This window comes from Pseudorasbora parva, chromosome 10 (genome assembly GCF_024679245.1).
Source record: "Pseudorasbora parva isolate DD20220531a chromosome 10, ASM2467924v1, whole genome shotgun sequence".
Classification (NCBI taxonomy): Eukaryota; Metazoa; Chordata; class Actinopteri; order Cypriniformes; family Gobionidae; genus Pseudorasbora; species Pseudorasbora parva.
The window spans coordinates 28,955,434-28,968,491 of record NC_090181.1 but is presented as its reverse complement, the minus strand read 5'-3'; the positions used below and the strand labels follow the sequence as shown (position 1 = coordinate 28,968,491).

Genomic DNA, 13,058 nt, shown 5'->3' with positions numbered 1-13,058 from the left:
TGTTACTTTGACACGCTCCACCTACCTAAGCATTGCTGAGACCATGTTCAGCCATTCATGGAAACGGTATTCTGGTGGCTGTGGCCTCTTTCAGCAGGTTAATGCTCCTGACAAAAAACACAAATGCTTCAGGAATGGTTTGAGGAGCACAACAACGAGTTTGAGGCGTTGACAAATTCCCCAGATCTCAATCCAATCGAGCATCTGTGGGATGTGCTGAACAAACAAGTCTGATCCATAGACACATAACAGTGCAACTTAAAGGACTTAAAGGATCTGCTGCTAACATCTTGGTGCCAGATACATCAGCATACCTTCAGGGGTCTAGTGGAGTCTATGGCTTGAGAGGTCAGGGCTGTTTTAGCAGCAAAATGGGGACCAACATAATATGGGAAGGTGGTCATAATGTTGTGCCTAATCGGTGTATCTATAGTACAATAGATCTTACAGGACTTAAAGGATCTGCTGCTAAAATCTTGGTACCAGATTTCACAGCACACCTTGTGTGGTCTAGTGGAGTCAATGGCTCGACGGGTCAGGGCTGTTTTGGCAGCAAAATTGGGGACCAACACAATATAGGAAGGTGATCATAATTTTATGCCTGATTGGTTGTATATATAGTACAATAAATATATACTGTACTAACATTGTTTCATTCAACATTCAAAAAACATCATAAACTACTGTTAATGTAAAATAAGATTTACCATAAATTGACATCTCAACCGTACAGTAGAGTTTAAAATCTATTAGTTAAAAACTTTTTTTTTTTTTTTAAACGCCCGAGGTAATTTTTCATATGTTCAATAATTTTAAGAAAAATATTTTTTTCATTGGCTCCTTATAGGGGTGAGAGTTAAAGGGTTAATGTCCTGTCTCCATCACCAGTTGCTACCTTCGTGGAGATGTCCATAATTTCAGACATGTTGCCTCCTGAGATTTTGAATATATTGGTTAAAGACACTCACTGGCTCAATTAAGCTCCAGAAGAAAATAGGCTTAGTTTTGCACAGCCTGTTTCTCAATCAAAAGCGTCACAATCAAGGCTAAATACGAGAGGGGTTTCTCAGTGGCGGAGATGTGAGGTTCACTGCTGTATCTAATTAGACCAGAATTGTGCAACTGCAGATGGAAAGCTGAAAAGAAACTGCTGCAAGGGGTCTGTGAGCTGACAAACACGTAATTACGATCAGTCACGTATAGAGTTTACATTAAGTATGTATGACACGAAATGAACACCATAACCTAAGGAAATAAATGTTGCTATATGATCATAATGGGCAGGCCATTGGGGTAGAGACTATATGACATTAACAGCTGTACCTTGGGTTGAATTAATGACGTGCTTTCCTTCAAGCATGACGCATTAGATCAGTTACAAAAAGAAGAAATCAATGTCCATTATTACTAATCCAGTATTAACCCAAGAGGTATTAGTATCAAATAGTTGGTGTGTCTACAAGTGTCATTATTATTGGCTGTAAACAAAATGAATGTCAATGAATTGACCAGTGATGCAGCAACACCCTTGAGGAACATTTTATTGCTTTATGTTGCTCTTAATGCAGCTCAGGAGACTTAATTGAGTCTCAGTTAGGCTTTACTTAATGATTATTTATGTTTCTCCCTAAATTCCTTAGGAGATATTAAAAAGAGACAGTTGTTGTACAGTGAGAGTGTAGTAGTAAAATGAAGGTGAATGACAGTACAGGCAGATATAATTTGGTTTTAGAAGAATCTGATGAGAGATGTTTAGGTTTATATTGCAATCTCTGATGTTTGACTGCAGGTAAGATTAAAGGAAATGAGAGGGAAAAGAATAGTGTCAACTTTGGTCACCTGTATGCCTCAGCAGGCCGCTGCAGCCCATGAAGGTCAAAGACACACACACACACACACACACACACACACACACACACACACACACACACACACACACACACACACACACACACACACACACACACACACGGTTCACTATCTTTGTGGGGACTCTCCATAGACGTAATGGTTTTTATACTGTACAAACAGTATTTTCTATCCCCCTACACTGCCCCTGCAACTAAACCTAACCATCACAGGAAACATTCTGCATTTTTACTTTCTCAAAAAACTCATCCTGTATGATTTATAAGCCTTTTGAAAAGTGGGGACCGCTGGCTGGTCCCCACAATGTAGGTAATCTCAGGTTTTACGGGGACATTTGGTCCACACAATGTAATATAAACAAGGGCGCGCACACACACACACACACACACACACACACACACACACACACAAGCAGATCAATGCAGTCACAAATTGAATGCAAAATTGCTTCAATAACCACAGTTGAAACTTTGAAAAATAAAATTAAATAAATAATCAGAGGCTGCAATGGAAGGATTCACCACACTTAAACAGCAGTCAGGATGGACTTTGTTTTTTACACCCATATATAAAGATAGATTATCTAATCAAAAAAGCTTAAGGCTGTTTTCATGCTTGTGATGCAAGTTAAACTCAAATTAAGGGCAGAGAAACTCATTGATAAAATATAATGCTGCACTGCAGTCCCTCACACCAGTGCATTTCATAGTCCAGCATCAAACAGACATGTTAGTCTAGAATGCCGCTGTCATTCACACAGAACGCGTTTCCCATTCCACTGCGATAACCACTTTTTTCAAACTCACAAGACAGAACGTTGCCCTTCCGTCTTACATCTTGACACGATTTTCTAACAACGCAGCGCTCAAGTTAAAATAAGTTACATTTTTAAAAGACACGTCTCAAGACCTTGAGGTTTTCCCCATTCCACTGCCTGCATATTGTGTTTTTCTAAGCAAAAAAAAAAAAAATCGGTGTAAACCAGCCCTTAGTGATCAGCAACACTCCGCAGGACAGTGGCACTCCACAACCAATGGTGTATAAAATACTTGGAATAAAAAATTAAAAAAAGATGTGATATTGTGAGGTTTGTACTCTGGTCTTTACCACCTGTTTTCATGATTGTATTGTAAAAATGAAGCATAAATCTGATTCACATCACATGCTGTCTGCACATCCGTCTCCAAACATAGCTTTCCTTTTCTCCAGCCAGTAATATCCTTCATAGCTAACATTTATTAAGGATGGGTGGATGGACAGATGGACAGATGGAGAGAGAGAGAGAGAGAGAGAGAGAGAGAGAGAGAGAGAGAGAGAGAGAGAGAGAGAGAGAGAGAGAGAGAGAGAGAGAGAGAGAGAGAGAGAGCGATAGATAGATAGATAGATAGATAGATAGATAGATAGATAGATAGATAGATAGATAGATAGATAGATAGATAGATAGATAGATAGATAGATAGATAGATAGATAGATAGATAGATAGATAGATAGATAGATAGATAGATTTTTACTCTTTAATCGTGTGATTGTGCTTATATCTTGTTTTATGGATATTATTATGCTTTTTTACATCAGGTTATTTAAAGCACCACCAAGAAATATTTTCAGGAGTCAATTTCAAGTATAAAAATAATACATTTGCCTCAGGCTCTGAGTTATAATCTGAGGAATAATCTGACTATTCTTAAATTCTTCAGATCATCATAGCAGCACTTCCCCTCAAACATTATTCAACACTCTCAGAAAAAAGTACAAAAGCTGGCACTGGGGTGGTGCCATACAAATATGTACATGTGCTTTAATGTCATGTATTAATATGCATCCTTAAAGGTTAAATAAGTGACTACAATTGTACCTTTTTTTCTGAGAATTTATCATACTTGTGAAGATGTGTTCTTTTTTTTAAAGATGCATTGAGATGGTTATTATTCTCTTGAAATACAACATCAAGAATTCGCATTATCAATAGCTCTCTATCTTTTTCAAAACTCAAGGTTCAAGTAAATCAAATTGTAGTTTTTTGGTTCAATAAACCAAAATTTTATGATCATAGCCACAATACTTGCAAACTCAGCTCTGATCTTTTAGTGACACTCTGTGGTTTAGAACAAGTTAGGTATGAAATGATCTAGTGCAGGATCAGAAAGTTGCATTTTGAATCATCCAAGGCAGAATTACATCCAATGCACCACATCCTTCAAAGGCTAAATCATTATGACCTCATGTGAAATCAACGTAGAATTTGTAACTCTTCATTTTTGTAACCTGAGCACTAAATCCAAACTAACTGCAGCAGATAAGACATTTATAGGCACTGACCACAGATAGTAGAACATTGCATGGTAATGGCCCATTAACGGAGCAGGTGCTGGGCATTTTGCTGCACCAAAAGTCAGCTCGTTTTCAAAAATATTTCACAATACTGCCGATATTCCCTCTCAGCTGAATCGAACACCTCAGAGTACAGTAAATTTCTTCCTAAAGTTAAATGAGGTGTAAAGTAGCCTGGAGTATGCCCTGTGAAGAAATGCATTGATTCCACCATGTATCAATCGATGACACAATTATGAGAGTAAAGTGAAAAATATGCCCCTTTCATTCACAAGACAGAATACAGAAGACTTATAACAGCCGTAAACCATTTTTTTTATGCATCATTTGATGCTTTATATCAGTAAATGATGTGGAACATTTTTGAAATTGCCTGCACATGGTTAATTATGATTCCTTTCAATTCTTTGTAAAGTATAGCATGTTAAAAGTTGACAAAATTGTTATTTAGAATAAGTATAGTCTGCATACACTTACAATAAACTACTCATCTGATGGGATATTTCAACCAGAAAGCAAAAGAATAATACTATTACACCCCCATGCTGTTCAAAACCTGTATGGCTTTCTTTCAAAAGAAGATAAGGAAAGAAAGTAAAAGAGGTTTGGAATAACATGAGCTTCAGTAAATGAGTGAACTGTCTCTTTAACAGCCAAGTTTAACAAACAATTTTTTTACTCGAATAATTGCACAGTCTCAAAATTCCAAATAATCAGCAATCAGATCATGTGAAGTGGCCTGTGTTTCGAAAGTAAAATGATGTGAATCTAAAGTGTGTCAGCCTACCTGAGCTGTGTGCGGTTCAGGCACCTGTCCCGAGCAGATCTGCTGAAACTGAAGGTGGTTATATTCTCCTATTGCCTGCTTCTGTTTGTTTCCTAAGAGGATGCTGTTGCTCAGTCGTCTTATAGAGACACACCCCTCCCTGTGGTCCAACCCCTAACCCCCTTTTACAAGTGTGTGTGTGTGTGTGTTTGCGAGAGAGAGAGAGAGAGAGCGAGAGAGTGTGGGGGCACAGAAGAAGACTCTTACGTATTGGGATGGGTGCACGTCAAGACTTATCTTCTACGTCAAGGATTGCAGTCTCTCAGAAAAAGCTAGAAAACTAAAAATACAAGCAAACATTTTCCCGGAATACTTACGCACACTCATTCACAGGGCGTCCTCTGACCATTCTTCCTCTGTGCTGCTCTGATGAAGTGATGCTCCAAGACAATGATGTTGGAGCTGAGCATAAAGCGTAACCACTGCCATCAAATACATTTTAAACTTCATTTTAAATATCTCAAGTGCAGTCTTAAAGTTAAAATGAATATTGATAAAGCAATAAACACTTTAAACTGTGAATCCACGGGTAACCAATGGAAAGAACTAATGACATTTTCATAGAATAGAGAGGTCTTAAAAAAAAATAGATGTAAATTAGAAAATTGTTTAGTACAATGTATACATCATTATTAGATAAAGTAGTTCAGGTTGTTTGGCCTTCAAAGAATATGAAAAGAAATATTCAGGATTGTACTGAAATGTATCTTGTCTAAGAAGAGAAGAGCTTGGCTACATGAGATTTTAGGTTTTAATTGCCTTTTAATTAAAGTTAAAAGGCATAAGCATTTGTTTTTCGTTTAATCGTATTTTTGTATAGGGAAAATAGTTGAGATGTTAAAGATATCTCATTCATTAGTTTTCTTTGGGGAAGTTTTTTTTTAAATTATGATTTTGCTTGAGATTTCTGCAAATTTCTGTTTTTATCTTGTATAGGCAAAAATAAAAAGGACCACTATCATATCACCCAGAATTGGTTGACAGAAAGTAAAATAAAATGTTATATTTACAGTAGTAAAAAAAAAAAAAAAAAATCACATCTGAGTGTTTTAATATATATTGTCCAATCAAAGTTATTCTCATTTGAGAATTGATCATATCACAACGTCCCCAGAACATGTTTTTTTTTTTTTTTTTTTTTTTTTAAATCTATCCTTGTTTAAGACATCTCCAATAAGGAGTACTGACGGTCACACCAGTGAGGTGAGAAATTCACAGCACTCTGAAGTGTGTTTTACATGAAATAGCCTGTAGATAAATATGCCCGACGGATAGCGAAAGCTCCTTTGCATAGTCTCACAATGAATGGCAGTTTCAAAATAAAACTATTTCATGGTGAAACCACAAAATCCAAAATACAATGTAAGGACTTGAAAGTGTTGAGATTGCTTTTCTAGCAGTGAGTCTCTTGTGAATTGAAACCCAGTCTTGTCTGGCAAGTCCAAAACAGCCAAATCAGAACAGGCCAGCACTCTGTCCACAGGTGAAGGGACCAGAAAATTGGCCCTCCCAGCTGTGGCCTCCACAGTTGCTTAAGCCAGATCTTATAAAGTGAGTTTAAACAGTCATGTGTTTGTCCTTGGGCGGGTATATAGAGAACCTCTGATTGTGGTGATGGTAAAAACAGCCTCTCGCTGAGATGACCATCTCGTGATGCTAAGAAGGGCTTCAGGCCCAAATGATGTATCATTGTAGCTCTCAGTTGGATAGCATGGAGGGGGAGATCTGATAAGTGTATTACAGGATGAGTTGTGTTCGCTGATCTGGCTTCAGCGTGTCACCATGCTGAGGAAATAGAGCCAGAGACGAAACTCATGCTGAGAGAGCAGAAAGCCTTTTGCGAGATATTCTAGGGATCAGCTCAAGGCTGAAACTGTTGGTTTGCATCCGCACTGGTTGCTGATTATTGTGTTCTGGACACAGGGCATCATGCATGGAAGATAAGAAATCCAAGTCCCACACAATGCAGTGAAAAACAATGGAAAGACTTCAAAAGAATCCCTCAGCAGAATATCCAGCCAGATTTAAAGGGTTAGTTCACCCCAAAATGAAATTGATGTCATTAATGACTTTGTTCATCATAGGAACACAGTTTAAGATATTTTATATTTTAGTCCCAGAGCATATGCAGTCTATGCACACTTTATTGTGCATGTCCAGAAAGCTAATAATAGTTTCAGTCATCTCATGTCAATCTTGAGTACCTATAGAGTAGTATTGCATCCTTCATATCTCCGAAAAGTCTTTAGTTTTATTATATTTATAAAAGAAATATGGGCTGTACCGAGTCTTTCCGGAAAAAACCGAGCGCCTGGAGGCGTATTGTGTGTGGGCGGAGCTAAAGAATGACGAATGCGCACCCAAAGCGGTGACGTCCTCAAGCGTGGAGAAACCCATCGCTATCGATCTCAGCTAATAGATATATGATACAGAATCATTCGAAGGCTGAAATAAATTGAACAGGAGAAACAGCAGCAACAGGACGTCCGTCTCTGTGGTATGTACTGTATTTAGTGACCTGTCAACATTTGTGTGTCTTTACTCGCAGTTTATGAGGACATGATTTGGTTTATGGACTACTGTATGCGACTAAACCTTAGCAGTAGCAAGCCAAACGGTTTTGCACGTCAGACTAGTGTAACGTTATACATAGATGATCTCATTGGTTATACGTTATACAACAATGGAGTCCGTTAGCGCATTTGAATGACGAAGCACGCGATCGTGTCGTTTACTGATGTTTACTCACGTGACGATAGCCAACAGCATAGACATTTGAAGCAGTTTTACTCACCGGCTGCTTCCAAAGCAGGACCGAACCTTTATCGCTGGGACCGCTCCGTCAAAAACACACTTCTTGGGTATGATTTGGTAAAGTCCTGACAGCAGTGAACGGTGGAGATCCACTTTGCGACGCGACTAAAGCGATGTTGTGAAGCTTCTCGTCATTTCAGCATTCAAATCGGTTCAAATGCAGCGCTGCCTTCCCGGAATATTGTGCTGAAGCGCTGAAGTCGCTCGACGTCAACCATAGGGCGCGTCAGAAGTGTTCACGGATGACTGGATCTGCACCTTAAAAGAGTTTTTTTCCCCCTGTGATATGATAATTGGTGTCATCACTTGGCACCTTCTATAAATTAGTGCTTAAAAACATAAATCAAATATCAATAAACTACATTAAAAAGTGCCAGAATGGGTAACAGAGTTGCAAGTCTATATATCAATTTATCAAAGTGGCACCAGCAACAAAATGATGAGCTACAGGTATATTGATAAAATCAATAAATAAAAGAAAAATCTTGAAAACAGTTTGAGTAATTTAAATAACGGTTAAATTAATGTGTTCCCTCACATTTTGAAATGTTACAGTTTTGTTTTGTAATAGGGTAATATAATTTGGTAATAGAGTTGCATGCAGAATGTGTTTTTGGTATTTATACTACAGTTAAATGATTGTCTAAATGACACCTGCTTTTTATTTGTTTAATACAGGTATAGGCCCAAATTACCGGTTTTAATAAGGGACATATAATGTGTTTAAAACTAGTTACATTTTAGCTAGGTTAATTTTACTTTTGTAGAGAGTTTATCAAATATGTCTAATAGGTCACATGCCAAAAACAAAACATTTGGATTTGTGCCTTCTTGAGACACCAAAGTGCAACATATTCACAGAATGTGCCCCGACGTAACAGATTCCCTTGTTGATGATAGCAGTGTGCTTTGTTAGATCTGTCAGGTTCGTAATGATAATACAAACTTGTGTCTGAAGACTCAGTCAGCCTTTTTGTTGATTCAACACTGGCAGTGTCAGAACTGTGCAATTTCAGAGACTATCCCAAAGGCCCTTCTACAGCTGTATTTCCTTCCTGGCATCATCAGCTTGATTGTTAAGTAAACATTCCCAAGTTGTTTCAACCAAAATCAGAGTCATTGATAAAAATGAATGCAATCAATCAAGGGCCCAAGAAATCCCCAGTATCATTAAAACATGAGAGAGAACAGGGATGCATCATATGCAATCAGTTTGATTAATAGAGCTGCACTGCACTGCTAGAATCCCACGGGATTATTCCTATGACGTTAACAGATTACTTTATATTTGTCCACTTCTGAATAGATAAAGATGCACAAAACTTTTTTTCAGGCTTCAAAGCAAATAAAGCAAAGGTAAACCAGAACAGAACAAGGCTGTGAATTCACACAATAAGAAACCTAAATTACTTGTGCTCAGAATCATGAAAACTGTTATCAAATAAGCTCTTTAAAATGCCTGAAGTATGAGTGGGATTTAAATGACATATTTTCTTAACTAGTGCTCTGATATCAAACAATGAGCATTTAGTGTTTACCAGATTATACGCCTTTGCAGTAATTTATTCCTTTGTTCAGTTCTTTTGTTAATTCATAGAAAATCATTGTAACTGCAGATACGATGAATCATCTTCTCACCTTGCATATTAATCATCCTAATTATACTTTTTTTTTCTTCCTGCCATTTATTTTTACCAAATGATTCCTAAATACCTTTGAAGAATATTATCAACTTCACAGTGCTAGCAATGCCAATATCATGGGCTTGATTCCCAGACACTGTAAAAATGTGCAGCTTGAAAACATGTTGCTTTGTATGAAAGCATCTAAGTGAATACAAGTAAATTGCTGAAACATTTCATTTTCTTAAAGGGATATTTTACCCCTTTTTAATTAAAAAATTCATATTTACTCACCCTGGTGTTGTTTTAAAGGGTTAGTTCACCCAAAAATTAAAATGATGTCATTAATGACTCACCCTAATGTCGTTTCACATAAAATGACAGTAGCGACCAGCATCAAGCTTTAAAAAAAGACACAAAGTATCACAGAATGATCCCATGTCATATACAGGTCCTTCTCAAAAAATTAGCATATTGTGATAAAGTTCATTATTTTCCATAATGTAATGAGAAAAATTTAACTTTCATATATTTTAGATTCGTTGCGCACCAACTGAACTATTTCAGGTCTTTTATTGTTTTAATACTGATGATTTTGGCATCCAGCTCATGAAAACCCAAAATTCCTATGTAAAAAAATTAGCATATTTCATCCGACCAATAAAAGAAAAGGGTTTTTAATACAAAAAAAGTCAACCTTCAAATAATTATGTTCAGTTATGCACTCAATACTTGTTCGGGAATCCTTTTGCAGAAATGACTGCTTCAGTGCGGCGTGGCATGGAGGCAATCAGCCAGTGGCGCTGCTGAGGTGTTATGGAGGCCCAGGATGCTTCGATAGCGGCCTTAAGCTCATCCAGAGTGTTGGGTCTTGCGTCTCTCAACTTTCTCTTCACAATATCCCACAGATTCTCTATGGGGTTCAGGTCAGGAGAGTTGGCAGGCCAATTTAGCACAGTAATACCATGGTCAGTAAACCATTTACCAGTGGTTTTGGCACTGCAGGTGCCAGGTCGTGCTGAAAAACAAAATCTTCATCTCCATAAAGCTTTTCAGCAGATGGAAGCATGAAGTGCTCCAAAATCTCCTGATAGCTAGCTGCATTGACCCCGCCCTTGATAAAACACAGTGGACCAACACCAGCAGCTGACATGGCACCCCAGACCATCACTGACTGTGGGTACTTGACACTGGACTTCAGGCATTTTGGCATTTCCCCAGTCTCCCCAGTCCCATTCTCCCCAGTCTTCCTCCAGACTCTGGCACCTTAATTTCCGAATGACATGCAAAATTTGAGCAACAGTCCAGTGCTGCTTCTCTGTAGCCCAGGTCAGGCGCTCCTGCCGCTGTTTCTGGTACAAAAGTGGCTTGACCTGGGGAATGCGGCACCTGTAGCCCATTTCCTGCATATGCCTGTGCATGGTGGCTCTGGATGTTTCTACTCCAGACTCAGTCCACTGCTTCCGCAGGTCCCCCAAGGTCTGGAATCGGTCCTTCTCCACAATCTTCCTCCGGGTCCGGTCACCTCTTCTCGTTGAGCAGCGTTTTTTGCCACACTTTTTCCTTCCCACAGACTTCCCACTGAGGTGCCTTGATACAGCACTCTGGGAACAGCCTATTCGTTCAGATATTTCTTTCTGTGTCTTACCCTCTCGCTTGAGGGCGTCAATAATGGCCTTTTGGACAGCAGTCAGGTCAGCAGTCTTACCCATGATTGCGGTTTTGAGTAATGAACCAGGCTGGGAGTTTTTAAAAGCCTCAGGAATCTTTTGCAGGTGTTTAGAGTTAATTAGTTGTTTCAGATGATTAGGTTAATAGCTCGTTTAGAGAACCTTTTCATGTTATGCTAATTTTTTAAGATAGGAATTTTGCGTTTTCATGAGATGTATGCCAAAATCATCAGTATTAAAACAATAAAAGACCTGAAATATTTCAGTTGGTGTGCAATGAATCTAAAATATATGAAAGTTTAATTTTTATCATTACATTATGGAAAATAATGAACTTAATCACAATATGCTAATTTTTGAGAAGGACCTGTATTCCATGTGTTCTGTGTACAATATGAAATTTTATATATCATTCAAAAATTCTGACCTTGGCCGTTGGTACGTGTGTGTTTGAGTGACTGTTAACACTAAAGCTCACTCCATCTCGCCCAGAAAAGACACAAAACCACGACTCAAAATATAATCCATGTACCTTATCATCTTCTTCTTTGAGGTTAATATATCTGTTGTGTGTTATAAAAAGAAGTCATCGCGTTTAAGTCGTCAACTGTCATCAGACAAAGGGAGTTCCTGTACGGAGATATTACTCAGTGAAGAAAGTACATGGATACTTGTTGGGGGGATTTCTAGTCGTTGTATTTGCTGTTGTGTTTTTGTTAATCTTGAGTAAACTGCAGCACTTACAGAGTCACACAAATCTCCTCTTGTGGTCGATAAAAGAATGAAGGGCATACGCCATTAGAACCACACCAGGGTGAGTAATTTATGACTTAGTTTTCATTTTAGCGAGAACTATCCCTTTAAATTCCATGTATATTATCCATGAATGTGATTGTTTCATATTTAGATGATGTTATTTGTGGAATCAGGAAAGTTTTTCTTGAGTGTCTAGACTAGCTATTTTTAGGATGCATGAATGCGGTGGAACTATTAGAAAGTTCAAGACAGCTCCAATTTGCCCTTGTCACTTAGCATAGCCGAAGTATAACAACGTCATATCAATTTCTATCGCCAAGGGCGGACTGCAAAAGAGTAAAATGGTTTTGGAGTGGTTGTCAATCAAAGAGTATGAGCTTCATGTTGAAACTTAATTGAAAAATTCATCTCATGATATTTATATAGGGTGTCATTGCCAAAGGGCATTTGCAGCATTTTAAAAAAGTCAACAAATTAAAAACATTGTTTAGGTATTCATTGTCGCATAGTTCCTCAATTAAGAAAAATAGAATCCATTACGCTTTCCACAGCTCAAGCGTTTTTGCTATTTAACAGGATGTCAAAAACATGTTTTCCAAAGTGAGAGTAAATAGCTGGACTATACTGTGATCAAACATTAAATCCTCTTTCTCATGGTCATATGATGTCTATACATATGGGTTTCTGGACACTCTGACCAAATCAACCATTGTACATTTACACAGGAAAGTGGCCATGTTGATGTTTAATGACCATGCTAAGTGCTTTAGAAACTGAGAGATAGTGAGAGCTTGAGATCGGGGCAACAGCATGTGCACTAAAGCCGGCGCCAGATGGAAGGCTAACATTGGTTGACTTGCGCTTTGCACTAAACAGGCAGCCACCAGCAGGCATTAGACAGCCACTCGCAGTGATTCACCACAACAAACTTCATCTGAATACATTACCAGCTGATTATTTCATTACTGCTCATAGTGCTCAATAAACCGATTGGCTCACAGTATATTTGGACTACAGGGCCTAAGGATGATTAATCACACTGACTAATAGTCCCTTTTGTATAGGAGTTTTATTGCATACACAGAGGAATTGTTCAAAGACATTTTACAATATACAGACCCTGCATAAAATAGTACAGTATATGAAATGTGTCAGTTTGCATCTGTTTG

The 13,058-nt window shown here is 38.1% G+C and overlaps 1 protein-coding gene across 1 annotated transcript in view; it reads right to left on the bottom strand.

Moving 5' to 3' along the window:
* Window positions 1-5,099, bottom strand: part of pnoca (prepronociceptin a) — a 35,032-nt gene extending 29,933 nt beyond the window's left edge. The window contains exon 1 of the mRNA XM_067455771.1: window positions 4,989-5,099. The gene's annotated coding sequence lies outside the window, so the exon portion shown is untranslated. The remainder of the gene's footprint in view (window positions 1-4,988) is intronic.
* Between the last annotated feature and the right edge of the window lie 7,959 nt (window positions 5,100-13,058).